The sequence below is a fragment of the Perca flavescens genome, chromosome 15 (assembly GCF_004354835.1).
Source record: "Perca flavescens isolate YP-PL-M2 chromosome 15, PFLA_1.0, whole genome shotgun sequence".
Taxonomy (NCBI): domain Eukaryota; kingdom Metazoa; phylum Chordata; class Actinopteri; order Perciformes; family Percidae; genus Perca; species Perca flavescens.
Window position 1 is genome coordinate 2,229,371 of NC_041345.1, and position 13,076 is coordinate 2,242,446.

At 41.6% G+C, this 13,076-nt stretch overlaps 1 protein-coding gene across 2 annotated transcripts in view; it reads left to right on the plus strand.

Moving 5' to 3' along the window:
• Positions 1-10,964: 10,964 nt before the first annotated feature.
• Positions 10,965-13,076, plus strand: part of LOC114570098 (myosin-9) — a 58,283-nt gene continuing 56,171 nt past the window's right edge. For both annotated transcript variants that reach the window (XM_028600318.1, XM_028600319.1), the window contains exon 1: positions 10,965-11,261. The gene's annotated coding sequence lies outside the window, so the exon portion shown is untranslated. The remainder of the gene's footprint in view (positions 11,262-13,076) is intronic.

The window sequence follows — 13,076 nt, forward strand, 5'->3', positions numbered from 1 at the left end:
TACTCTGCTTCTGACTGGTTAGTAGTCCTTACCTAGGTACTGTCGGGGCACGCCCTCATACTCTGCTTCTGACTGGCTAGTAGTCCTAACCTAGGTACTGTCAGGGCACACCCTCATACTCTGCTTCTGACTGGCTAGTAGTCCTTACCTAGGTACTGTCAGGGCACACCCTCATATTCTGCTTCTGACTGGCTAGTAGTCCTTACCTAGGTACTGTCAGGATCCTCATACTCTGCTTCTGACTGGCTGACTGGCTACTGTCAGGGCACGCCCTCCTCTGCTTCTGACTGGCAAGTAGTCCTAACCTAGGTACTGTCAGGGCACACCCTCATATTGCTTCTGACTGGCTGACTGGCTAGTGTCAGGGCACACCCTCATATTCTGCTTCTGACTGGCTAGTAGTCCTTACCTAGGTACTGTCAGGATCCTCATACTCTGCTTCTGACTGGTTAGTAGTCCTTACCTAGGTACTGAGCATGTGCGACTCCCAACAAAGATGGAACAGAAGTGTGAGGTCTCACTCTGTAGCTAAAACAGAGAGCTCAACACACAGGGTGAAAAGAGGAGCTGCAGCAATGTGCAGTACAACAAAAATGTGGTGTTTTTTTTAAAAATTAAACCATGTAAATCTATTCTGGTACAACCTCAAAATACAGTTATGTACATGAAAAATAATATGAGCACTTTAAAATGTATTATTTTGAAATGTCTGGGTAAAAAAACTAATTTTTTCCATTGAACACAATGTATTTTATTTTTAAACACTGCACGGGAGAGGGATTTCTAAAGTGCACTTTCTGTCCTTGGAGACACATGAAAACCGTTCATACCGCATGTTAGTGGTTTTGAAAGCGTGACTTTTTCAAGCAGCTGTATACCTTGAAACCGGTAACCGGCCCATGCCTAGTTGTATCTCAACTACAGATCTCGTAGTAGCCCAAAATACATAACAATATTCAACACAATGAGAATGAAAACAATCATTAGTTGCAGCTCTAAGCTTTTTTGGATGATGTACTTGGAAGTAGCTCTCTATTATTCCCTGTTATATTATACAGTACGTCAGTGTTTGGTCCTCCATCTCTCTGCTTTCTGTCTGAACATGTAGGTGTTTTCTCGCGCTGTCACAACCCTCTCATCAGTGGGACTGAAACGCCCACACACCAACCTCCATTCATAGCAGCCTTCTAAATTACATGTCTTCTGTCATCCCCTTGCATTCAGCAGTGTCCGCCCTCTTGTCTTTCTCTCCATCTTGACTATCTTGATTGGATTGTGGTTCATATCCAATTATCTACTGCACGTGTCAAACTCAAGGCATCTTGTTGCGACATTGAACATTGTGTTTTTCCTAGGGATGCACCGAATCCAGCTGTGAGAAAGACAAAATAGAACTGGTGAAGTTGTTGTTTGGCAGTACTTTGGTCAAAAGAAGGCCATTCAAGTCCAGCTACATGTTCAATCTGTTCAATGCGGATTGGTCTGGTGGTGGCGAGGACCCTAAACTATACACAACATGGCCGCTGTTACAACATCTGGTATGAAACATCCGAAAGAATACGAGTTGTGCATGAAGGAATCTCCAGACAGCAGCCAGAATGCAGCAACTTCAGGTACGGAAAAGGAAGGACAGTCACTGTTGACTTCATTCATGTGTTTACTGTGTTCATGGACCGAGGATGGGAGGAGGAGTCAGCACAATCTCAACCAGTGGATTCAGGATTCAGCCCAACCCCCAAAAATCTGGATTCGGTGCATCCCTAATCTTGACATTATAATGCCTTGAGTCTTGCACCTGATGATCAACCATCCACGATCATATTGAAACTGAAAATGTCGGACTTCTGAGGCTGCCTGCTTGTTTTGGAGGTTGCTACGGTTCTAAATTATAAAAGCAAGCAATCACAAGTAATAAATAGGTGTGTTATCACTGGACACCTGTAAATAATTAACAATGGAATAGTAGAGCAATGAAACCACAAGGAAATGCAAAGTTTAACATGAAATAGTTTTGAATTTTCAATCAGTTCTTTTACCAAAAATATACAGTATGTCACTGCCTGTTCTGGTTTTAGTTTACTATAATAACTCTGCTACACATGCGTTCTGTGCAAAGACTCTTTCCTATAAGATGTGCATGTGTGGACTGTAAGATAAGATAAGCCTTTATTGTCTCCTATAGCAGAAATACATCTTGGGTGGCCCAGTGGGTAGAACGGGCGCACATGTACTAGAGGTTTATGCCTCGACGCAGAGGTCCAGGGTTCGAGTCCGGCCTGTGATGGTTTCCTGCACGTCTTCCCTCTCTCTGTCCCCTTTCTCACCTAGCTGTCTTGTCAAAAATTAAAGGTGGAAAAGCCCAAAAAGTTATCTTAAAAAAAATAAAATAACATCTTGGGCATTTTATTCCAACCAACTTATTCCCCACTTGTTATTATATATTATATTATTTTAGATAGATAGATAGATAGATAGATAGATAGATAGAGAGTACCCTATCAGGTAGGATTAAGGCCTTTCTGTGCCATTGCCCCTAGAACTGGGAGAGCCTTATTCCCCTGTTTTAGCTAACCTGCACTGGCTCCCAGAGTCTTTTAGGATTGATTTTAAAGTTCTTTTACTTGTTTATAAGTCTCTTAATGATTTGGGACTGGACATTTGTTTTATAATCCTTCACAGACTCTTAGATCGTCTGCTGCCGGGTTTTTAAATGCAAACTATCACACAAATGCTGTAAATAAAGAAATGAATGAATGGGCAGCTCAGCCTTTTTTTGCACCAAAACTATGGAACTCCCTACCCGAGAATGTAAGAGATTAAGTCTGTGAACAGTTTGAAATGACAATTGAAAACATATTTATTCATATTATTTTAACTAATTGTCAGTCATTGTTCGATTTCATAGTTGTCAGATGTTTTATTGCTCTTATGCTTTCCCTTGTCTTATTTTGATCTTTCACATATGCTGTTGTTCTTGGCGTACGTTTGCTGCGTGCCTCGTTTTTTTTTTTTTTTCATTTGATTGTTTGGTTTGATCACAAAGGCGTAGATTTCGGGGGTGGGGGGGGATGAAGGGGATATGTCCCGTCCAATATATGATCGGTTTTGGGATATTAGGTCCACGTTGTCACTTTTTTTTTTTTACGTTTGTTGCTTTTTACGACATTTTTGTAGCTTTTTTTCAACCATTGTGACACTTTTTTTCGATGCATTTATTTGCCGCTTTATTGTGACATTTTTTAAGTTTTTTTCAACATTTTCAGAGTTTACTAACTGAGCCGCTTTGTATGAGAGACTTTTATATAACGGACCTAACAAAAAATGTTCTGTATTTTAACAGCAGCTACACACAACATTTCTGTAATGAGCTGCCAGAACCTTTTCTTGTTATTTTACAGAATCATTGGAGTGTAGAAAATTAACGTTAAGTCTGTGGGAGGTTCCCCAGAGCCCCTGGTTATAATGTGCCCCCACCCCCAATGCTGAAACCAAACCTACACCCTTGCACGCAAGGGTCTACACGTGTTTTAATTTGCGTGATTTGGTTTGTTTTGTAGTTTCTCCCAGTGGTGTAGTCTATGTGATACGCAGGTATACCACTATACCCACTAAGAAAGCTCCAGGATCTCCATATACCCACTTAGAAATACCCAATGACGCAACATACACTATACTTTCCATTATATTCTTTATATATTTTGAATTGTCATCTGGGTTTTTTCTTCGCATAGGCTAAATAAAGGTATTTCCACTGTAAATTGGTGCATGAAAGTGTGTCAGAATGCAGGAAATTAAGTCTTTGATGCTCTAAATTTCCCTGGCCCATACATATACAGTAAAGTATACCCACAGCAATACAATAGACTACACCACTGGTTTCTCACTTTATTGTAAAGCACTTTGAGCTACACTCTGTATGAAAGGTGCAATATAAATAAAATAAGTTCATTATTATGACTAGTATTAGACACACTCGGGTAAATGAGGCTGAAGGAGACAGGACAGCACCTGCAGTTATCATTTCATCAACCCCTCATCTCTCACGACTCGCTAACCGAAAAAACATTCCCAACCCTTGCCTGCCTTCCCGTCCCGGCATGTCATTACAGAGCCCACAGCTGACAGATTCATGCCCAGGGCCTCCACACTGCTTATTAGGAGCACATCATTTGACATGTTCCATCTGCACTTTTAGTGGGTCCTGGCTTGGATTAGATCATCGCAGACCATGTATTCATGCAGAGCTGCTCAGTAGCAAGCAGAAAGGCAGAGGCTTTTTTTTTTTTTCTCTCGAATAAGGGGAATTCCACTGGCATTACATATGCAGGTGATCCAGATGTACAAATTGTTGTGTGTCGGATGAGAGACATTCCTGAATAGTTTGGAGATAACCTGGGACTGCATGACTGCATCTTTTGTTAATGATCTGCCATTTTTTAACCACTTGCTGCCCTCTGAATTTCTAAATAGCCAGTGACTCGTCTCTAGGCCTCAGGATTCACACTCGTGAAACACACTGCTTCCTTCTCCCCACACACACACACGCACACATATACACGCACACCGTCCCATGTTTGATTGCTCATCCTCTTTGTCTGCCATCCGTAAGAGGGGAGAGGTGACTGAATAGATGACGACAGGCTCCAAAGGTTCAAGAACAGCACGTAACCCTACACCTCTTCCGCCCCAAAACAATAGACCACACCTCCATCCTCGCTCCTGCCGTCTCTCTCTCTTATACTCAACCACTCTTGTGACCATATAAGGCAAAAAAAAAAAGACAGGGGAAGCTGCTGCTGCTGCTGAACAAACCAACGGGCTGAGAGAGGCACAGTTGCACATTTCTTCTACTGACTCTGTTCCAATTTGCTCGCCTTTCTCAGACCCTGAAACTGTTAATATTTTGCAGTTTGTTTGTTTGAAATGATATCACTGGTTCAGATGTTTTTTGCTGTGTGTGTGTTTTCTCGTTTAACTATATTTGTGGGGTCCAAAAACCGGGAAAACAGTATACTTGTGGGGTCAGGACAGCTATGTGGGGCCAAAATGCTGGACCCGACGAGTTTAAAGGGCTGTTTGAGGGTTAAGACTTGGTTTTAGGATTAGGGATAGAATTAGGTTATGGTTAGGGTTAGGGTAAGGGTTAAGGTTAGGCATTTAGTTATGATGGTTAGGGTAAGGGGCTAGGGAATGCATTATATCAATGACAGGTCACCACAAAGATTTATGGCTGTGTATTGAACTCTTGTGTGTGGGAGAGCGCTGACTCTTCTGTAACAACAACAGCCGGAGCATTCTGTGTTGATAGTAAATACATAGCTTTATTTATATTTTAAACACATGCTGGCCTCGAACCTTGTCAGCTCTCCAGTCTGTTCCAGACAAACACCCAGCGGAGACAGACAAAGCAGCCTCTGTTGCTGTTTATGTCCCTCCACCTTTTTTCCCATGCAACATCCACATGGCTCACAATTCCTTATTGACTGCACCGGAGACGTTGTCAAATCGGCGTAGATTATAAATGAGCCTACACATCTCAACAGAAGAGGGCAAGCCTTGCTTGTTGTCCCTTTACTCCACATTCCTGAGTTTTTTTTTTTTTTTTTGAGTCAACATGTGTCTTATCAGTGCTTCCTGTGTACTGATTACTGAGGAAAGGGGGAGGATGGAGGTGCTGGAAACGGGACGAGACTAAGAAAAACAGACGAAAACAAGACAGGTCACTCTGCCATATCTTAAAAGCTGGATTGTGCTCTTAACTATTCTTCGCGGACCTGGCCTTTTAACCGATTTCCGAAGCTGCTGGATTTATACACGTATTTGTTGCATGCATAAAGGCACAGACACACACACACATTCTCACCGAGACAGTGAAGCGTGAATGCCCACACACATGAATTCACACAAGTAATTACACAGCGAGATTGGTCAGTGAGTTAACATGCCACCCTTTCAACATGCTGTCACTGAATGGGTCCTTTTTCTTTTTCTTTCTGACTGAATGATATAATAGCTTTACACACCCTGAATTACGGACACACCCTGCTGCTATTCCAACCGGCTGAGGGGAAAAGAGAAAGAGAGAGAGACTAGGTCACAGTGAAAAGGAGAGCGGGAGGCAGAGAGAGGGAGGGAGATAGTGAGGTCAGAAGTGTCCATATTTGGTAATTCATGCCTGCGTTTCAACCCTACATTTCTCCCTCTGCCCACTTGTGTTTGTTTTGTGTCTCGTGCCATTTTTGTGTAATTTGTGTAAATTTTTTCTCAGGTACAAGGTTTTCATTACATGTGAACTTTTTGTTGTTTTGAAATTTGCAAAAAAAATTGTTTATTTTAAGTTCCCTCTCTCTTTTTTTCACTCCTCCTCTTCAGACCCCTTCTCCTCTCCTCTGCAGCTGGTCCTGCTCAAGTAACGGGCGACAGGGGTTGACCTTTGACCTCTCGGCTGAAATTTCCGATATTTCCCATCCATCCCAGAGAGTGTGAGATTTATTGAATTTTCCAGGCCGTTTCAATGTTTTGCTCTACATGCATTTGAAGCCCAGCTGCTGAACGTTTAGGAAAACACACGGACACATTCCTTACATAATGACACATGGTGAACATAAATCACACTTTGACCAGAAAAATGTCATTTTTTCAATGTTTGTCAGCACATGGCAGCCATACCTGAGCCCCTTTAACCCTGCTGATGTTCTCATTTTCACAAAGTTTCTATGTCAGAAATTTGTTTTCTTTCAAACAAATTGTCAAAAAAGATAACGTGGATGGTTCCATACAACGCTCTTCACAAGTAAAGTAAATAATCAGTACACTACTTTTATTGAATTTGGGTGTTTTATTTAATTTTATAAAATTTGAAATAAATTAAAAGATAAAAGAACATTAAAAAAGTGACAAAAATGTCAAAGTGCAGGAAAATCGGAAAAAAGTTGTGGAAAGCGACAAAAGTGTAGAAAAAAAAATTGACCCAAATGTTGAAAGGAAGTTTTAATTTAACATTTTGACCCAGAAAAACCAAAAGTTGTCAACAGGAAGACAAACCAAGGGTTAAGAGTTCCCTTTGTGTGGTGTGCTGAATGGGTAGTTGTGAAGGGTTGATATCACCAGGGCCGGCCCTAGACTTTTGGGGGCCCTAAGCAGTATTTGGTTTGGGGGACTCTCCACATTGTAACATGTTGCCACTGCACTTGGCACTAAACCAACTTTTGTGTATTGTAAATATTAGTTTAAGCACTCATAATGTACAAATACACATTCAAAGACTAATGTGAGACCTATTAGCAGCAACACTATCTTTATATAGACCGCCTCTGTTATGAGCTCTATTGTGGGACATTTCAAGTGCTCTTGGGGGCCCCTCTGGTAGCCACGGGGCCCTAAGCAGCCGCTTAGTTTGCTTATGGGTCAGGCCGGCTCTGGATGTCACCTATGGAGGCCATGTTTGCATCCTGTCCCTGGAGCACAGAGCAGCATCATGTGGTTCTCATTCCTGCATCATCATCTACAGTGTGTGTAGAAGGGAAGACCAAACATAAAGAGGTCAAGAGTACCTATACAGTTCCTCTAAAGCATTGCTAATCTAACTTCTTTCTCCAAACATAACGCTACCCCCACAGCCCTGTCAGATGAACTCGCATACCTCTTAATCAACACCAGTCATGGGAAAGGGAAGTTTGGGGGTCCCCTGCTGCCCCATGGGATGAAAACAGGTTCACATTGTCCCGTTCCATTCTTCTGTGCAGATTTTGACAATTGCTGCGCAGATCTTCATCCCAACATCCATCGTCTCACTCATCCCTTTTCCGTTCCGTTTTTTTTGCACCGTCCTGCCAACCCTTTCTCTCTCCTGCAGCGCCAAAACTCCTTTCTTTTCATTCCTCATTTTGTACATCTAAAAGAATTATACTCCAGATGAGGGCTGGGCGATATGGAGAAAATCATATCAAAAACCGGCAACATAGGATTCCATTCACTACGCTAAGCTAACTAGCGGCGGCGCTGCCGGTGTTGCACCAAACTAAAACAATGCATGCACAAAAAATGCGTTGGCCCACCTATCTACAGCTAGGGGAGACCGAGATAAGCCCTATTTCAACAAACGGTGGCGTATCCCTTTAAGATATGTAATCTTCAGTAATGTGGACATAATGTCTGGGTAAAAAATAATAGAACAGCTAGAGTAGTCTGGTAACACAGAAAATGACATCACTTTACTGTAGTGCATCCTTTAAAACCAGGAAAAGACAACACTTATACGATATTACGATTTCCAAAATCCAAGACAATATCTAGTCTCATATCACAATATCGATATAATATCGATATATTGCCCAGCTCTACTCTAGATATCTGTTGCTTCAGCTTTGATTCCATCTACATAAACATGTCATCTTTACATTTCTCCATCTTCATTGCTTACACCTTTCAAGAAAGAGTAGGTCTTTTTGAAGTGCCAATAAAATCAAATGTCAGGTGTTTCCCTACCTTACAGTAATTAGATCATCACCTGCAGTGGTTCTCATATATTGTCAACGTGTCTGGTCAAAAATCTTGCCTTACCTGTTTGCCAGATGGGAACCTGTCATTGTCAATCACACAAATACTGCACTTAATATCTTGTTAGATCTCTTAAAGGTGCAGTAATCGATGTTGCGCAAAGATTGTTGATATTTGAACTCAACCACCATTCAAATACAACCCCCACCTTCAGAAGCTCCACCCCCCCAGATTCATGGACAGATTACTACTGGCTGCCGGCACATTCACCGCATTTTCATCAGATTTTGAGAGACTCTAGTCACGCTCATCCCGCTCCTTGTTTCCGGGTTAGCTCTCCACCAATCAGATGGGTCGTTTGAGCACTGAACACACCGAACAGACTCGAGTCACTGACCTCGCCAGACTGTCTCGGCTTAGTTCGTCTTGGGCTCAAGGCGGGCCACATGGCACGTCCTTTTGACATCGACACGTCATTTACGTGGACCTGTAAAGACCTGTAAAGAAGATAATATTGTGCAGTGAAATGTTCCCCATCAGTGTTTTCCTCTTCTATCTGATGTTTCTGGTTTAATATTTCTGCTGCATTAATGTGTATGTTGCACTTTCCTGCTGTAACTTATGTTTAAAGCTACAGTGTGTAGTTTCTGTCGCCCCCATTAGGAATTCTAAGTAATGACAACAACACTGTCGGCGCGTCCACATGAAGCCTTCGCACCCCCACCCCTCCTCCACACAGTTGCTAGAAGCCAAGGAGGACACGGAGGATTAAAAAAAACATGATGGATTCTTCAGAAGAGGTCATTGTCTTCACTCGAGTTTCTGCGAAGGAAAGTGGCCGAACCCCACAATCTTGTGCAGACGCGAGTTGCGCGTTTTCATATTTAAACGGTTTAATTACGGCACAACACCAAGGGATCAAGATCTGGCTGCATTGTGAAATCCATTCTAGTGACATCCAGCTAACTTGTAGCCAGCAATGAACGAACTTGGTTATGTAGGTCCATTTTTATTGTACTGACATTACAGAAGTCTCAAGTTAGCAGGTTCTTGTCGGCTACTTCAGCTTCTAATCTAAAACTGACATTAGGGATCATGTTGTTATAAATGTTGCTAAATAATAAATTATGTAATGTAATGTACCTATCTCATTATTCTGTGGCTAACAGCAAAACAGATCTGCATCTGTCACAAAGTGACGCATGCGCAACTCACATTTGCACTCGACTGACATCTGGTAGTGACAATTCCATCCAAATATGTTTCCCCTAGAGCATCTAGGAACTCAAGAAAGCATAAATTGTTTATATAAAGTAGTTAAACATAATATTTTGATTCCCCTGGTGGAAGCAGGGGCCAGTAGGGTGAAGTTATTTATTTTTAACAAGGACATGATCGCTGACTATATCCGTCGATATCCATCCTGCCAAAGCGTCGCTGGGCCAGCCAATAAATCCAGCTCCATGTTCTGCTGCTGACCTCTGACCTGAGAAACTAAACTAACATGGATAAATACAGTGCTCTATTATTGATGCAACACTTATGAATATATAATCTTTCCAATATCAGATAAAGGCAACAGTTTCAAAGTTTTACAGTTGTACATCATCTTCTAAAACTTGTACAGTTTCATAAAGTTTAAAAATATTGCCAGTTTTTGTTACAGTTAAAAGAAAACACTAATTTGTCTGTGGAATTAAGTATTTGATTATGAAATATTTGACTCCTTTTAAATCACATTTTTATGGACTTGCTTTCATGTGATGTCATCTTTATTGTCTTTTACGTATGATGAACGTATCATCTGTTAATTCCATTTTATGTATTCATTTGTCGTTTTTACTGTCCTTTAAAGGTGTCCCATCTTCTATTTTAACTATTACAATGATGTGTATATATATGTATTTATTTGTATGTGCTTCTGCCACTTTGTAAGCTATTGTTTTTTTTAAGGTGCTATACAAATAAAGTTTATTATTATATTATATTATATATTGATGTAATGTAAACACATGAGTAGCAGTATAGAATAGCCCAGACATGTATGTGTGTGGGTCTGATATTACATTTGGCAGCCTTACAGCTGAAAAAGTATGAAACTGTTGGAGCCATCACTGCTACTTGTTTTCAAAGCAGACGGTGGTCAGACTAGACTCTGTTGACACACGAGGGAGGCCCTGAATGATGCAGTGCATCCAGAGAGTGACTGGTACTTATATGGTCATAAAAATCCTTAGTATGCACATACCTCTCTCATTAAACACAGCTTTATCTGTACCCCTCCCTCCTCTCTACTCTTTCAAGTTCAGCTTTTTCCTGCGCTTTTTTGCTCTGCCCCAGTGGCTCGTCACATCTCCAAGAATGCACGCCTCTGATTGGCCCAAAGTGTGTGGATTACCAAAGCGCGGCAGCCATTGGCCAGAGAGCGGTAGATACTTGGCCGAGGCCCGCCTCTTCCTGGACCGCACCCCGGCTTCGGCTAGCTACGTACTGAGTGAAATTACGCGAACCAGTGAGCAGCCAGCGAAGGAGGGAGGGCAGAAGGAAGAGGGAGAGAGAGAGAAGAAAAAAAAAAAAAGATAGAAAGAGTGACCGGAGTCGAGAAAGAGAGGGAGGAAGCGAGCACTGTAGTTTAGCCAGAACTCTCTGCGAAGCTGCTGTCGACAAGAAGAGAAGAGAAGATTGACTCAACGGCGACGCTGACTGAGCCACCCGCTTGTTGTTAGCCACCCTCTAAAAGGCGTCCTGCACCCAAAAAGCAGGTAATATTCACAACTTGGACATGTTTGTCCGCCATGCTCTCTCCGTGTACTCTTTCATAACTCATTCAATCTACCGTCACTCCAGCAAGTACGGGGAGCCAGGAAGCCAACGGTTGCTTTAACGGCTGCAACGGACCAACGGTTGCTTTTAACTGCTTTAACTACTGCAACTTCGGTTGGAGTGGGACCTCCTGAACAGATTTAAACCGAGTTTTTTTTTTGGTTAAACTTTTAAGCACCCGACTAGCTACATTATTATTGCTCTTAAACTTCCATTCAGATTCACGTACATTTGTGCGGTATGTGATACGGAAGTCGTAAAATACAGTATCAAAGCTAACGTTAAAACAAGTCATAACGGTAGAGAGAGAGAGAGGCAGAGAGAGAGAGAGAGAGAGGCAGGAAGTGATTCGCTTGAATGAGTTGCAGAAATGGCCGATGATGACGAGTTTGAAAATGTGAATTTGAAAGGTGGGTCGTACGCCGGTCTCAGTCGGGGCGACACCGGGAAGATTATGATTGCATTTGTAGCTAGTTGAGTTGAACTTTTCGGGTTGTAACGGATTGTAACGGGCGCCGTGTGTGGCCAGTTAGCATGTCTGACTGGCGGCATGACGTCACTGGTTTACCGGCCGCCGAGCAGCTCGACCTCCCTGAACTATGTCATCTGCATGTCTGCTCTCTCTCTCTCTCTCATCTATCTATCTGTCTATCTATTTTCTTTCTTTCTTTCTTAAGTTCTTTCCACCCCTGCTGCTAGCATACCGGGCCCTTCAGGGGGTTTCAAGGGGCACCGACAAAACCAACCAAGAATACATTTGACTGTATTTTGAGTTCACTTTTTTGTTATTTATTTTATTTTATTTCACCTTTTACTTTTACAGGCAAGTCATTAAGAACAGGTTCTTATTTACAATGGCAGCCTGACAAGTGGCATAGCCACTTAGGGAAAGGGAAGCAGTGCTAGATAATACATACATTACAAATACATACAGTTTTTGGAAATTACATAAAATACACAGAAAACAAACCCTTATATCGAGATAAGTGCACAGATACATGGGTGAGTAAGAGAGGGAGAAACCATTCAAATATTTAGCTGGGAAAATTATTATGTAGAGAAGCAACTGCATATGTCCGTGAACAAGGATGATCTGATGGTTTTGAAGGATGAAATGGAAATTAGTTTTTTTAGTTGAGAATCTTTTAGCAGATTGAAAAGATGCGAGACCAGAGGCAAAGTTGGGGTTTTTTCCTTCACATGAAGGACCCCTAAACTGACACAGATTAGACCACAGACCCCCATTGGATAATATGTTATGCTTTTAGATGTTTTATTACAGAAAGTGTATGACCAAAATACTCATACATTTTGTTACTTATGGATGGAATTATGATTTTGATAGATTGATTTTTATCATTTTCTCTGCCTCCAGCATCTCAAAGATGAGTCTTTTGTGGTTTCCTAAGTTACTTAATGCTTGTATGTAAGAATATCTTTTGGGTTTTGGACTGTTGGTTGGACAAAACAAGGCACTGAAAAAGTCTGTGTCTCTTTGGGAAGTTGTGAGCATTTACATTATTTGTGTGACTATTTTGTAGTAATTAACAACGTAAATTATCATTGGTAGCAACCCTAGTCTGCTCCAGCTCCTTCTGCAATAATATACAATGCGTTGACATATTTTAAAGCTCAGTACATCATTATGTTTAACTGTAACTGTAGTATAGGAAAAAACTATGCAAGTCACTTGAGAAACATTACATCTTTTTAAAGAGAGACCTGGCCGAAATGACTGCGTACAGGGTCCCATA